Source organism: Hevea brasiliensis, chromosome 11 (genome assembly GCF_030052815.1).
Source record: "Hevea brasiliensis isolate MT/VB/25A 57/8 chromosome 11, ASM3005281v1, whole genome shotgun sequence".
NCBI lineage: Eukaryota > Viridiplantae > Streptophyta > Magnoliopsida > Malpighiales > Euphorbiaceae > Hevea > Hevea brasiliensis.
In genome coordinates, this window is record NC_079503.1 from 20,381,612 (window position 1) to 20,398,894 (window position 17,283).

General features: G+C 37.7%; 1 non-coding gene across 1 annotated transcript; it reads left to right on the forward strand.

Annotated features, from left to right (window-relative positions):
• The first annotated feature begins 475 nt into the window (after positions 1–475).
• LOC131170730 (5S ribosomal RNA) lies at positions 476–595 on the forward strand. Its single transcript, XR_009141498.1, has one exon. It is a non-coding gene; the product is annotated as a 5S ribosomal RNA (ribosomal RNA).
• Positions 596–17,283: the final 16,688 nt, after the last annotated feature.

Here is a 17,283-nt window from a genome sequence, read left to right on the forward strand (position 1 = left end):
AGAAAGGCATCTCATAGGATACAATAGGATATGGAACATAAGTCATGTCTTTAGGGAAGTAGTAGAATCTGATCGATAGTATGTGAAGAGTTTGAAGAATAAAATGTTTTAACCATCTCTGTATAGCTGGAGAAGTAAATGCTAGCACCTATCCTAATAACCTTCTTTTTAATATGCCCTATTGTTTAAAAATTCAGGCACAATTTTTCTTAAGGGGGGAAAATGTAACAAATTAAAGTTTTTATAAATATTTTCTTTTATTAAGCTAATAATTTATTAATATTTATTAATTGTTTTAAAACTAATATTTTCACAATGATATTTTTGTTAAATGAATATTATTATTATCATCATCTTGTTATTTTATATTAAAACTAAATTTGAAAGCTTTAGTTATTATTATATTAAATTAAATTTTAATTTAGTTGTTGCATTGAGTTAAATATATTAAATAAAATTATAACTGTATAACTATAACAGTAAATCATACCAGCACTAGTGCACCGGATCCCATCAGAACTCCGAAGTTAAACGTGCTTGGGCGAGAGCAGTACTAAGATGGGTGACCTCTTGGGAAGTCCTCGTGTTGCACCCCTTTTCTTTGACGTGCCACGGGAGTTTTATGTGATCGTAAGATTCCCAATAAATTAAAAGTAAAATTTTACCGTACAGCCATACGACCGGCTATGTTATATGGTAGTGAGTATTGGGCACTGAAAGAGTCATATGCATCTAAGATAAGAGTTGCAGAGATGAGAATGTTAAGGTGGATGAGTGGCCATACTAGATTAGATAAAGTCCGTAATAAGAGTATTAGAGAAAAGGTAGGAGTTGTGCCAATTGAAGATAAGTTGAGAGAAGGGAGATTGAGGTGGTTTGGTCATGTGAAGCGTAGACATATGGAGGCTCCAGTTAGACAAGTAGAGCACATTCGGTTAGAGGATAGAAAGAAAAAAAGGGATAGACCTAAATTGACTTGGAGGAGAGTAGTACAACATGACCTAGAAGCATTACACATTTCTGAGGATTTAACTCAAAATCGTTCAGAGTGGAGAAAGCGAATCCATATAGCCAACCCCAAATTTTTGGGATAAAGGCTTAGTTGAGTTGAGTTGAGTTGAGTTGAGTTGTTTAATTGAGTTATATTTTATATTATTTTAATGTTAAAATAGCTTATATATTTTAAGTTTATATTATTATGATATTATTATAAGTAAAAAAAAAAAAAGAAGTAGGCCTTGACGTGCTCTAGGAAAGAAAAAAGAAAAAAAAATATATATATATATATAACCAGCAGGAAAAAGAAAATAAATAATAATAATAATAATAATAAATAAGAAATGAAAGTTGAAAGGTGGCCATGCATGCAGGATGCAGTTGCATCAGAAAGAAGAAAAAAAATCAAAAATTTAAACCTAGCAGAACCCCTCCCACCCCACCTCTCGCTCTCTCCTTTCCCACCCACTTTTGAGCACTGATCTGTTAGTAGTATTCCCTAGACCATATCATTTCGTATGTATCTTATATATAATTTTATTAATAAAAAGGCATTTTCACTTTTCTATTTACATAAACTATTTACATGTAATTGAAAAGGTACATTAATATTTTGTTAGAAATTCTATTTTTAAGTTATTAAGAATATGAGTCACAGTTTTTCTAGCACAAAGTATCATAAATCGGTTCACAATCGAGGATATTTCACAAAGGACATGACTTATCCAAAAAGATTGTAATCATGTTTGTTCCCAAAGTATTAATATGAGATATTAATAAGTTAGAATGGTGAGTCTTATGTCACATAACAAACATTATAGGCACTTATACACGATAAGTAGGCCGAACCAGTGACGTTTATGACAAGCACATGGAGTTTACTCTTGTCAATGCATTGTCATATATCATATCAGTGCATATAATCTTTAAACTTGAGATAACACAGTTATCTTGTATATAGGTGGTTTGAGTTTTATACTGCTTTCATACTTGTACTGTGGATGGGTATATGGACATGTGTTGGCTCCTACTAGTTATATATGGAGGTAGGTGTTGATCAAGATGGAATCTGTTCCTCTAAGTAAATAGAGATAAAATCCTATGTTCATTTAATTGTTCTTGATGTTTCAAGTTCCTGGCCAGGACAGACAGATTTAGTTAGAAAAGAGTTTCTGACAAGAAAATCTAATTAATCAAGAACTGGAATTAAAAGAGAATATAATGTTCATAGCAAATGGGGTTTGACATTAACCATGACTCTAGCTCGAATTGGGATTTTGTAACGGAGAGATTCTAGTGCATGGTAACATATGATTAAAGGTTCATTTAAGGTATTCCTTATTACTGATTGGGTAGCCATGGCATACTATGCTAGGTGTCAACCATGGTCTATGAGATGCCCGAAATGATTTAGAGAAATCATTTACGGTAAGAAATAGTTCTAATGATATTAAGAGTTAATATCATTTCTCATTGCCAATAAGTAATGAGCCTAGTAAGTCACACATCTACACAAGCTAATCACCATTTGAAATATGATTTAATTGATTAATTAAAGAGTTTAATTAATTAATTAAAGAGGTTTGGTTTGCAATAAGACTACAAAGTCCCTAGCATGACTTGAAACCAAATCTAAGTTATTAGATGTATAGTATAAATTAAATTTATATTTAGTTTGATTAAATATGAATTTAATTATGAGAAATTAATTAATAGAGATTAATTAATTAATTAATTTATATTTGATATAAATTGATTTAAAGAGGCGAAATTATAATTTTGGGTTGAGAACTCAAATTAAAAAGTAAGGGTAAATTGGTCTTTTCACATGGTGACATGTGGCACCATGAGATGGTAACACATGGCACCATATGATCTTGTCACTTGTCTTCCTATGATGGAAGATCACATGTCATGATTTAAATGGAGCTTGACACTTGGCTTCATAGGATTAAATCAAACAATAACAAGATGGGATCTTATGATGACATGTGGCAAGGGAGTTAGTGAGGGTTTGACCTAAGTATATAAAGAAAAGTAATAAAGAAAAAAATTACTCCTCTCTCTTTTCTCTCAAGTTGGACGACAACATGGTGTCTTCCTCTCCTCTTCAATTTCTCAATTGATTCAAAGGAAAAACTTTGATTTCCTCTTGAATTAAAATTATTAGAAAGTATTTCTAACTTCCAATACATTCATACAACATTTACAAAGCATAAATCCCATCTCAAAATTGGTTGACAAGGCTTGAGAAGCCAATCTAGGGGTTGTCATTGCAACTTTGGTGTGTGCTTGTGGTGGACAAACTAAAGGAACAACATTTGGGGTCCTAAGTACATCCTAGGAGTCGGGATTACATCAATTGTACATTAAGAGGTTAGTACCTAAAAATCCCTCTTTTAGTTAGGGTCTAATTAAATTAAATGTTAATTCACAATCTTTAATGGAAAATGAAATTTTAATACATGCTAAAATGTGTTTTGGTATGCAATTGGGCATTGGAAATTGATTAGGATCATAAGACAATTGGTATGGTGCATGTAACCTTAGAAATAATTTTTGAAATTCAAGATTCTAATGCCCTTTAATCCACGCTTCCACTCTTTCAATTAGTATCAGAGCCACTATATTTTCCATTAGGATTGATTTTAATGCTTAATTATGTGATTGGGTTGAGTTTGGATTGATTTGAAGTTGGTTCACATCAAAGAAGATCAAGAAAACCAAACTGCCACAAAAAACACGGCTTGGGCCGTGTTCTGGAAAATTACACGGTCCGGCCTGTGTTTCTCAGCGCCCACGGCCATGTCCCTCTTTGCCTCAGCCCATGTCGCATGGAGCGTTTACACGGCTCGGGCCATGTCAGTCCGCGCCCCAGGCCGTGTTCTTCGTTCCGGGTCGTGTTCTTCCTTGTTGGGCATGTTGGGCTTAGTTTTTGGGCCCATTATGCAATTGTTGTATATTTTGAAGCTCAAAATTAAGCCCATACCTAATTAAATTGTTTAATTAGGAATTTTAATCATACAATTAATTTATGAAAATTATTTTCATGGAATTAAATTTGGAAATTTTTTTTTAAATTTAAATTTATTTGAATAAGATTCAAATTTGAATTTTAGTTGAATATGTGATATTCAATTTAATTTTTAAGCATGTATATTTTTATTTAATTGTTAAATTTTAAATATACATGATGGATGATCATGGACAATAAAAGACCAATGTGGTTAGATTTTTTTATTTATTTTAATTTTTCTTTAGGATGTAAAATAATTAATTTATTTTAGTGGCTTGTATCATAAATGTTATGATAACTTAGGATGTAATTTCATTTATTTAAGGACTTTAAGTCCATATTCTTGTAAATTCACCTTGGTATGCCAATGGCTACAATGTAATTAGATTACAAGAAGAACAAGGAGGTCAAGAGCATTGGCGGCACAAGTGGGAGGAAATCAAGATCAAAGAGTTGATTATGTACTCCTTCAGCAACTCTTGTAAAATGAATGAATGAAATACACCTAGGAATGTCTTGATTCAATTCTTGGTGGCTCAGAATTGAATTTCTTAGAAAGTCCATGATCATACCATATTATTTATTTATCCATGTATGCATGAGATGTGTATGAATGTATGCAAGTATATGATATATGCATACCGATTGGATAATGTGCAAAGTGAGACCATAATAGTAATTAGGCTGACCACATAATCTTCTAAACAAATGATTAAGTTGGAAATGGTATAATTATGGTAATTATATCATGGCCCTCTATTGAATCAATTATTTTAAGAAATTTTAAATACTTGCATGAGATGCATTTATTTAAGAGATTTTCTTAAGAATAATTGTTAAACATAGCATGTTGTAAGTATGTAAATAGTTGGTGGCCAATAATGGATGTACCTGAGGGCATTAAAATTATTTGCATGTTTACTGGCTCAATAGGATCAACTTAACTAATGTAAGATAAATCAATAATGAATGTGTCTGAGATTTTGAGCATTAGGGGCTAAATAAATGATTGAACCTCACATAAGATGTGATGGGCAAGGAGTTGCTCACTTATAGTTTATTGTAATTCTAATAATGGATGTGCCTGAGGATGATCAATAAGACTATAAGAATTCAATCACCCACTAGAAATCCATCCAACTAGGATTTCTGTTTTCTACTTTGGAAGTGTAGGATTCGCCAAGTTAGTGGGAGGACCAATTTGATTAAAAGACCATAATCATTTTGATTAAGTACTTGATACATTTACTAATTAATCTAGTTATTTTCTACAGTTAATTTTTCTGATAATAATGAGCACACAACAACCACCACCATCCAATATCCTTGTGAGCATACTTGATTATAATAGGTTGATGGGACCTAATCTTTCTAATTGGCTCAGAAATTTAAAACTTGTCCTGAACTTAGAATGTATTGGATATGTTTTAGACTCAAAGGTTCTTGGTCCTTTACGTCCAGAGACCACTCAAGAGGAACTAGACACTTTGGACAAGTGGAAGGAGTATGATATGAGAGCCAAATATTACATACTTGCTTCTATGACTAATGAGTTACAAAAGCAGCATGAAAATATGCAGAGTACAAGTGAGATCCTCCTTCACCTATAAGAGTTGTATGGTGAGCACAACAGGAATGCTAGGTATGAGATATCTAGACAGCTATTCCACATGAGGATGTCAAAGGGACAGAATGTAGGAGATCATGTTCACATGATGATTCGGCTTATTGAGCAGCTGGAACATCTTGATTTTCACATGGATTTCCAACTGCAGACGGATCTGATCCTTCAATCCCTGCCTGAGTCATTTGGGAATTTTGTGACAAATTTCCATATGACAAAGCAAGAGTGTACTCTGGCTGAGTTGGTTAACCTACTGGTTATTGCCCAAAAGAATATGCCGGGCAATAAAGGAAAAGAGGTAGCTTTGATTGCATCTTCTTTTTCTGCTAGAAAGTCCAAAAAGAAGAAGGGCAATAAGAATAGGAAACCTCAAATTCCTGGACCTTCCAAGAAGATAGCCAAATAGAAGGGCAAGACCAAATCTGACAGAGGCAAGGGAAAGTGTTTCCACTGTCAGAAGGATGGGCACTGGAAGAGGAACTGCCCAGAGTATCTTGCTTCTCTGAAGGACAAGAAGGATAGACCTTCAGAAGGTATGTCTGTGTCTTGTTATTTAGATTCTAATGATACTCATAATTCATCTACAGCTTGGGTTTTAGATGCTGGTTCTAATTGTAATAGCCCGATCCTTCTCCAGTTAGTATTGTCCGCTTTGGCCCATGGGCCTCACGGATTTGTCCCTTGGGAGGTTTCATTCCCAAAAGCGCGCGGACCAGGTGAGGAAGGCTCCCACATATATGGCCCAAATCTTTTCTTCCCGTTTCCGATGTGGGACACGAAGTTTTCACCCCAGTGCATAGCTGGTTGAATAAGCACGTCCCAACCCCATCCCTGGGTCGTGACAGGCCCACCAGCTTCCGCCTGGTGCGTCCTCGCACCACACACCGTACTAGAGGGAGTCCAGCTCTGATACCAAATTGTAACGATCCGGTCCTTCTCCAGTTAGTATTGTCCGCTTTGGCCCATGGGCCTCACGGATTTGTCCCTTGGGAGGTTTCATTCCCAAAAGCGCGCTGACCAGGTGAGGAAGGCTCCCACATATATGGCCCAAATCTTTTCTTCCCGTTTCCAATGTGGGACACGAAGTTTTCACCCCAGTGCGTAGCTGGTTGAACAAGCACGTCCCAACCCCATCCCTGGGTCGTGACACTAGTTCTCACATTGCTTTTGATATGTAGAAACTAGCAAATAGTAGCAGCTTGCAGTCATGAGATATTAGACTCCAGGTTGGCAATGGCTCAACTGTTGAAGCTTTAGCCATAGGATCTAAATCTTTATATATGTATGGACATGTTTTGTATTTAAATAATGTTTTGCATGTACTTGATGCTTTCAAGAACATCATTTCTATATCTAATTTGACTAGAAATGACTATGAATTTCAGTTCACAAATGATGTTTGCAATATTTATTTTGGAAATAAATATTTTGGCTCGGGTTATATGCATGATGGACTTTATTATTTAGATAATAATGTTAAATACAAATCTAATACAAGCAATCTAAATGAATGTAATTCCATGATGAAAATCAACTCAAGTTCAAAATATATTTGACATTTAAGATTAGGTTATGTTGCAGAAAATAGGATTGCAAAGCTGGAGAAAATGGGAATTTTATCCTCATTGGATTTTGAATCTACTCCAACTTGTGAATGTTGCCTTGAAGGCAAAATGACTAGATCACCTTTTGTTGGACAAGGGTTAAGAGCAAAAAATATTTTGGAATTGATATATAGTGATGCATGTGGTCCATTTAAGAAAATGGCTAGAGGCAGTTTTCATTACTTTATTACCTTTACTGATGATAAATCAAGGTTTGGGTATTTATATTTGATGAAATACAAACATAAATCCTTTGAAAAGTTCAAAGAACTTAAATATGAAGTAGAGAATTAAATAGGAAAAGGTATTAAAACTCTTCGATCAGATCGTGGAGGTGAATACTTAAGTACTGAATTTGATGAATACTTGACAGAGCATGGCATTATCTCGTAGCTGACTCCTCCAGGAACACCACAATTGAATGGCGTATCTGAAAGGGGAAATCGTACCCTATTAGATATAGTACGCAGTATGATGAGCTATACTGAAATGCCAGTCTCCTTTTGGGGATTTGCATTAGAATCAGCTTTGCATATTCTAAATAGGATTCCATCAAAATCAGTCTCTTTCACACCTTACGAGATATGGCATGGAAGAAAATCCAGTCTTAAACATGTTAAGATTTGGGTTGTCCAGTTTACATTAAAAAGCTAAAGACTGATAAATTGAAAACTAAATCAGAGAGGGGTCGATTTGTTGGGTATCCAAACGAAAGTTTTGGATATTATTTTTATTTGCCTACATCATAAAAGGTTATGGTAAGCAGAGATGCCATATTTCTTGAACAATAGTTTATTCAAAAGGGTAGGAAAGAAAGGCAAATAGAGTTAGAATTTAAGAATTCTGACCAACTAACAGATCAAATAGATATAGATCCATCTAGCCAACTTACATCTATTGATGAAACATCTACAATAATTCCTCACAGATCGACGAGGATATCTCACCCATTAGAGAGATATGGTTTTCCTTATGAAGATGAACAAGAGTTGTTTACTCATAAAGAAATAGATCATGGAGATGATCCTCTTACCTATGAAGAAGCTATATCAGATATAGACTCTTTAAAATGGATTGAAGCTATGAAATCCAAAATTGATTCCATGCATAAGAACTAAGTTTGGGACCTTATTGACCCACCTGAAGGTATTACACCTATAGGAAATAAATGGGTTTTCAAGAAGAAGATTAGTTCTGATGGAAAGGTAGAGACCTATAAGGCAAGGCTAGTAGCGAAAGGGTTTCGCCAAAGGTAAGGAATTGACTATGAGGAGACTTTCTCGCCTGTTGCCATGCTTAAATCAATTAGGATTCTATTAGCAATAGCTGTATACTATGATAATGAAATTTGGTAGATGGATGTCAAAAAAACTTTTCTCAATGGAAACATTAATGAAAACATTTTCATGGAACAACCTAGGGGTTTTGAATCCCAAAATAGTTCCAAGGTGTGCAAGCTAAAGAGATCCATTTATGGGTTAAACAAGCTTCGAGGAGTTGGAACATCTATTTTGATAAAGCTATTAAGTCATTTGGTTTTATAAAAAATGTGGATTAACCATATGTATATAAGAAGGTTAGTGATAGTGCTGTCACTTTCCTTGTCTTATATGTGTATGACATTCTATTGATAAGCAATGATATAGGTATGTTGACAACTGTCAAGGTATGATTGTCAAAAACATTCTCCATGAAAGACTTAGGGGAAACAACCTATATTCTGGGAATTCGCATTTATAGAGATAGAGCGAAAAGAATAATTGGTTTATCCCAAAGTCTATACTTGGAAAAGATGTTAAAGAGGTTTAACATGCTTGATTCTAAGAGAGGATTGTTACTAGTAAGACATGGTATCCATCTTTCTAAGGAAATGTCTCCAAAGGCACCTGAAGAAAGAGACAAGATAGCCAGGATTCCATATGCCTCGGCTATTGGAAGTTTGATGTATGCAATCATGTGTACTAGGCCGAATATCACGTATGCTGTTAGTTTGATTAGCAGGTTTCAATCCAATCTAGATTTGGAACACTGGATAGCTGTCAAGATTATACTTAAGTACTTGAGAAGAACTAAGGATTTATTCTGGATTTATGGAGGTGGTAACCTACAACTGGATGGTTATACTGATTCTGATTTTTAATCAGATATTGATGATAGAAAGTCTACATCTGGATTTGTGTTCATTTGTAATGGAGGTGCAGTTAGTTGGAAGAGTTCTAAACAGAGTACGACTGTTAATTCCACTACAGAGGTCGAGTATATTATTGCATCAGATGTTGCAAAAGAAGTTGTTTGGATAAAAAAGTTCGTGAAAAAACTTGCAGTAGCTCCTTCCGTTGAGTCAGTAGTTTCACTTTACTGTGATAACAATGGAGCGGTCATACAGGCTAAGGAACCCTGATCTCACCAGAAATCCAAACACATAGAAAGGCGTTATCATATTATCAAAGAGATAGTTGGGCGAGGCGATGTAGCCATACAGAAGATAGCATCAGCTGAAAATCCAGCTGATCCAATCACGAAGCCTATGTCATAAGCTCAGTTAAACTGACATGTGACACCCCTTACCCGTGTACAGTATACCCGAGTAAGTAATGCCACACGGTGTACCGGCACACTCTAATATACCTTAATTAATTTATATCATGCTTTTTGGATATAATTTATGAAACATACTTTATTTAAGCCATTTAGCAAAATTTTTATTTATTTGAGGTTCCAGAAATTTGATAGAAAATTCGGCGGAGTATCGGCTAAAAATGGAGAAAACAGTTCTTCGGAACCTGTTAAAAACACTTCCAATAACAAATTCATTCATTCTCAACTCCAATATCATCACTAAACTCAATATCAAGATCTCAACAATTTTTCAATTTCAGGTCTCAACAACCTTTTCATTTCTCAAACATCCCTTTCTCAGGGTTCTCATATATAAACAACAATTAAATACTCAAATTACTTCCATACATAACCATAAATCTTTATTATTTACATGAACCTCAAAATACATTACATAAATCCCAAATACAAATGAGAAAATAAAAATTAATTACAAAATGACAAAATGACATCTAGTGTCCTACCAATGCACTGCAGGTGACGAGGTGACACGGACACTGTGCGTAATCAGGATGGACTCACCTACCTGCGGTCTACTGGGCTCACGATCTGTATCTCCAGTACCTACGCGTGGCAAAAGCACCGCGCTAAGCAAAAATGCTTAGTGGTGCAATAATAAAATAAAAGAAAATAGCAAGAAAACAAGTATATAGTGAATGTGTATGATTCATTTGTTTAGTATGGTTATATATACATTAATTCAGTAACTTTGTTCACTTTCATTCATTTGGTTGCCCAAGTAACCTACACTAGACGCATCGGATCGATAACGTAAACCGCACCGGGTATCTAGTACCTCGCCGTCACACCATCGGTCACATATGCATCTCCTGGTGTGCAATGTACTACCAAGTCAGAATAATTTCAGGCACAAGGCCAAATCTCAATGCAAAGTCAGAATGGCTAAAAGCCATGAAATCACAGAACGGCATATTGCCATGTGCAGTACTGCTAACTGAACCCTATTGGCATGCCAAACTATCCAAACCAATCTTGTTAGGTATACTAGGGCATTTGAAACTTTTAAATTCTTCAATTTGTGCATTTCAAGTTTTGGTGTCACTATTCACCTCATTGGTCAACAAAAATGTTGACTTTTGGATAGAAAATAGGTGTATTGGTTTTAACACCCCAAACATACCACATTTTGTATTTAAAACTTGTTGGAATTGATTGCCATTTCCATTTCTAACTTGAAACCAAGAGGGCAGAAAATTTCAGTTTTGGAGCCTAAGTTTACTGCTCCATTACACACTGTTACAGTGGAAATTTGAAGAAATGGCAAACATGAAAGTTGTTCCTTATTTTGTCTAGTTGAATTTCATTTTTTGAATCACTCCATTTAAAGTTTTGTAGCTCCAGATATGGCCCAAAAACCCAAGCTGGGCGGATTGCCAATCTGCAGAAATTACCATATCTACAGTAACATGAACAGTGACTGCCACTGCCATTAGGGTTAGGTTCTGGCCATAATTTGGGGTAGGTTCCTTCATGAAAGTTGTTTTTCTATGTCTTAACTTGTTGCTGTAAAAATTTCAGGTCAATTGACCATATCTACAGTGAGTTATGGCCAAATGAACAGTTACTGTTCATTTGGTCAATTCTGCAGAATCAGTTGCAGGGTATCCGGATTGGGGCCAAGTTTTGGTCCTCTTGCTTTGGTCTTTTGGGCATGGTTTCTTCAGCAAAAATGTGCCATTATAAGCCTAGTTTCATGTCCAATTGGCCAAACACTAATTGGACTAACACAGCCAAAGTTATGGCTTTGTAATTGGACTGAAATTTTAGTCCATTTTCTGCTGTCCTAGGGCAGCTTACACCTTGACTTTGCCATACCATTTTTAAGTCCAAATTGTGGTCAACATACCTCAAATGGTCACTTATTGACCATTAGATTGTTCTTTAATAGTTTAATAAGCCAAGTCAATTTTTTTCTTCTCAAAACCCTAATGTCCAATGCCATTTACCCATAAACCTCAATTAGCACCCTAACTCAACATCCATGCATATTCACGCCTTAAACACCATTTCTAGCTCACTTTAAGTCCATTAAAACAATCAAAACCATTTCTCTATTAGGGCTGCCAAATTCTTTGGTGGACATACACATGAATTTGTTTCATTTATTTCACAATTTCTCATCCATTACAAGCCTCAATCATGGAATTAATGAGTTTTAACTACATACATGCACTAACCTCTTGTAGGGAGATTTTTCTCAAGCTCAAAACTTCACTTTCCTTCTTCTTTTTGGCTACCAAAAGCTTCCCCAAGTGATATGGTCAAGGTTTAATGAAAGGGGTTAGGGAAATATGGTGGAAATGATGGAAATCTAAAGCTTGAAAAAACTTTAATGGAGGGTGGCTATGGGACTAGGGTTTCGGCTGCATGAGGAAGGGGGGTGGCTGCTGCAATTTTTTGGTTATTTAGTCTTCATTTAGTCTTTTTATTAGTTAGTCAATTGATGGCTTAATTGTGATTGGTCAAAATTTTCTTAATGACATCACCATGATGTCATAAATAAGCTTTTTCCTCATTTTCTTTCCTTTCCTCCACTACTCATTTTTAATTTAATTTCTAGTAATGTTTCTTCATATTTTATGTCATATTAGTTATTTATTCAACTGGGCAAGTCGGCCAAAAATCACCTCTGAAGGCGAAATGACCAAAATGCCCTCCGTTTGGCTTAACGGGTCAAAATTGTCTGTACCGATTGAAAAATTTTTCTAGGTATTTTCTTGGCATTCTAATACCATGGGAACCTCAGTAATCTTTCTCTGGAGTCCCAAAAATTATTTTATAATTTTTCCCCCGGGTCTAGGGCTCCTCGTTGCGAGAACCGCAACTTTCCTCTGGTTACCCATCGCTTGGGCACCGGCTCATTTAACTCGGTTGTATTTTATTCCTAAAATTTTTACTAAATTTTTCTTATTAATATTTGAGTTAATTATGATTCCCGACTTTAGTTTAAATATTTTTCCGGACGTTCTAGCTGTCCGGACCGACACCGGTCACCGGAACAGTAGAATGTACGGAGTTGGTACAGGGAACTAATTTAAATTTCGTCCTCGAAATTTACCTGATGCAAACAGTTGAGGGAACTGTTGCCTCATCGTCTCTTCACTTTCCCAAGTTGCCTCCTCGGTGTTGTGGTGCCTCCAAAGCACTTTCACCAATGGAATTTGCTTGTTTCTCAACTCTTTCACTTCCCGAGCCAAGATCCGTAGAGGTTCTTCTTCGTATGTCAAATCTGGCTGTATTTCAATTTCTTCTCTGGAGATGACATGTGAAGGATCTGAGCGGTATCTTCTGAGCATAAACACGTGGAACACGTTGTGGATCTTGTCCAGCTCTGGTGGTAAAGCTAGCCTATAGGCCACTGGACCCACACGTTCGATGATTTCATATGGGCCAATGAACCTAGGGCTCAACTTACCTTTCCTTCCAAACCTCAATACCTTCTTCCATGGTGACACCTTGAGGAACACTTTGTCGCCAACCCCATATTCTATTTCTTTCCTCTTCAGGTCGGCATAAGATTTCTGTCTGTTTGAGGCAACCTTTAAGTTGGCTTTGATTGATTTCACCTTCTCCTCAGCCTGTTTCACCAGGTCTGGCCCTATCAGTTTGTCTTCGCCCAATTCAGTCCAGCACACTGGAGTTCTACATTTTCTCCCATACAGCGCCTCATACGGGGCCATTTGGGTACTAGCTTGGTAGCTATTGTTGTATGCAAATTCTGCCAGTGGGAGGTATCTATCCTAACTTCCCTCAAACTCAATGACACAACTCCTCAGCATATCCTCAAGGACCTTACAAGAATTTCACGTTATTGTTATCATTTCAATTCAATATTTGTATCAATTTCATTGGTTTCAATTGTTTACCTGGATTACTCTTTCTGATTGCCCATCCGTCTGAGGATGGAAAGCTGTGCTGAAATGGAGTTGTGTACCCAAGGACTCATGCAACTTCTTCCAGAATCTCGATGTAAACCTTGGGTCTCGATCAGATATGATGGAAAGTGGAATTCCATGCAGTCTAACTATCTCACTGATATACAATTCTGCTAACCTCTCTAGTGAGTATTCAGTCCTAATCGCGAGAAAGTGTCTTGACTTTGTCAATCTATCAACTATCACCCATGCTTTGCATCATGTTTCTTCCGGTGAGAGGTAGACCACTTACAAAATCCATGGTGACTGATCCCATTTCCATTCAGGTATGCGTATAGGCTGTAGCAAACCCGATGGAACTTGATGTTCTGCCTTGACTTGCTGACATGTCAAGCATTTAGTCACATAGTCAACTATGTCTTTCTTCATACCAGGCCACCAATACTGAAGCTTCAGATCATGATACATCTTTGTACTTCCTGGGTGCATAGCATATACACTAGTGTGTGCCTCTTTTAGAATATTGGCCTTCAATTCTCCATCATCTGGTACACACAGTCTTCCTTTGTAATACAGACACCCATTTACCTTCACATCATAATCGCTTGCTTTTCCTTCCGGGATTTTGCTCATAATGGCGTTAATTTTCCATCCGCCATTTGCCCATCCAAAATCTGTCAGAGAGTTTGGCCTCACTTGCAACTCAGCCAAAATAGCTCCATCTCGAATCAAAGTTAGACAGGCATTCAATGATCTTAAAGCTGTGATGGACTTTCTGCTCAAAGCATCAGCAACTACATTTGCCTTCCCAGGATGGTAGTCAATCACACAGTCATAATCCTTCAGGAACTCAATCCATCGCCTCTGTCTAAGGTTGAGCTCCTTCTGGGTTGGCAAGTATTTCAGACTTTTGTGGTCCGTGTAAATGTAACACTTTTCCCCATACAAGTAATGCCTCCATATCTTCAAGCGAAGATAATTGCTGCGACTCTAGATCATGGGTAGGGTAGTTACATTCATGTGGCCTTAGTATGCGGAAGCATAGCGACCACCTTCCCCTCTTGCATCAATACACACCTAACCCTTTATGTGAGGCATCACTATAGACCACAAAGTCCTTCCGGACACACTGCTGGTGCCTCTGTCAACATAGCCTTCAATTTCTCAAAACTGGTCTGACACTTGTCATTCCAGTCAAATATGACATTTTTGTGTAACAACTTGGTCATTGGAGCAGCTATTAAGGAAAATCCCTTTACAAATCTTCTGTAATACCCAGCTAGCCCCAAGAAGCTTCTGACCTCAGTTGTATTCCTGGGAGGCTTCCATTCCATCACTGCTTCTATTTTCTTGGGATCCACCCTAATCCCATCAGCTGACACTATGTGTCCAAGGAATGCTATCTCATTCACCAAAAGTCACACTTGGATGACTTAGCATACGACTTCTTTTCTCTCAGGGTTTGCAGAACAATCCTCAAATGCTCATCATGTTCTTCCCTGGTCTTGGAATATACCAAAATATCATCAATAAAGACCACTACGAACCGATCTAAGTGTAGATGAAAGATACGGTTCATAAGGTCTATGAATGCCGCTGGTGCATTTGTTAGGCCAAAGGGCATCACTAGAAACTCATAATGCCCATATCGGGTCCTGAATGCAGTCTTTGGCACATCTGCATCCTTCACCCTCAACTGATGATACCCTGACCTAAGATCAATTTTAGAAAATACTCCTGCTCCCTTCAACTGATCAAACAAATCATCAATTCTAGGCAACGGATATTTGTTCTTCACTGTCACTTTATTCAACTGCCGGTAATCAATGCATAGCCTCAAAGTCCCATCCTTCTTTTTCACAAACAGCACTAGAGCTCCCCATGGTGACACACTGGGGCGTATGAACCCCTTATCAAGCAACTCTTGCAACTGAGTTTTCAACTCCCGCAATTCAGTGGGTGCCATCCTATAAGGAGCAATGGAAATGGGTGCTGTACTCGGCAGTGTCTCAATAGCAAATTCAACTTCCCTTTCTGGTGGCAAACCAGGCAACTCTTCAGGAAATACCTCTGGAAAGTCTCTTACTGTGGGTATGTCACTCAAGTTTGGCTTAGCCTGCCTAGTATCCACCACATGTGCTAGGTAGGCTTCACAGCCTTTTCTCATCATTCTTCTTGCAACTGTGGCTGAGATGACATTGGACAAGAAATCTGTCCTTTCCCCCACAACTGTTATCTCATTACCCTCTAAAGTTTTTAGAGAAATTCTCTTCAATTTGCAATCAACTATTGCCTGATGACGTGACAACCAGTCCATTCCCAATATCACATCAAACTCATGGAAGGGCAACTCAATTAGGTCTGCTAAGAATTCATACCCCAGAATCCTTAACGGGCAACCCTTATATACTTTGTTCACTACCACACTGTGGCCCAATGGATTAGTGACCAGAATGTCTTGGTCACTCTCCCCTACTAGTATCCCCCTTTTTACGGGTAAGTTGATGCAAATGTAGGAATGAGTGGATCCTGGATCCACCAATGCATGCACAGGTGTAGTGTAGAGGGAGAACGCACTCGATGACGTCCGGCATCTTGCTCCTCCGAGCTCTCGGGGCATAATTTCTTCTTGGTGGTCTGTCGGGCCTCTCCGCCGCTCGGATCTGAGGCCTCTGTGATGGTCCAATGACCTCGATTTAACAGATTTTCTACCTCTCTGTGGTGCAGGAGCAGGTCTGTCTGCTTGTGTTGGAGCAGCTGTAGTAGTTCTGCGTGGACAGTTCCTTAACTGATGCTCTGTTGACCCACACCTCAAGCAGGCACCAGTTACTCTCCAACACTCCCCCTTGTGCCACTTCAGGTAGTGTGGACATGCAGAAAATGCTGGGGCTGGTCCCCTGAACCCCATCCCTGGAGAGCTGCCCACTAATGGTGTGGACTGACCTCTCCTAGGGGTGAACTGTGGCCTGGGCCCCTGAGACTGACCACGACCACGTGGGTGAGTGAACTCTGTGCAGGAGGACCCTTGAACTTCTTCCCAAATGCAGGAGCTGAACTAGACTGACCTGGGCCCCTCTTCTGCTGTCTTTCCCTTCTAGTCTGCTCACTGATTCTTACTTTTTCAACCTTCATTGCAGCTTCCACTAACTTGGTAAACTCTGTGATTCCCAAGGCAGTGAGCTGGATCTTGATGTTGTCATTTAGTCCCTCTTCAAATCTCTTGCACCTTTCAGCTTCATTAGGGACTATCTCCCTTCCGTAGCGGCTTAATCGAACAAATTCCTTCTCATATTCGGCCACAGCGACTGTCTGCCTCAAAGTTAATAAACTCTCTTCTTCTCTCTTCCGTATACAAGACCACATATTTCTTCTTGAATTCAGAGAGAAAGAAGTCCCAAGTTACTGACTTATCTGCACTTCATCGACACGATGTCCCACCACTCATATGCATCGTCTTGCAAGCGAGGATATAGTAGCCTCCGTGTTTTGCTCTGGGTGCAGTGGAGTTGTTTTAGAACTCTGCCGTTA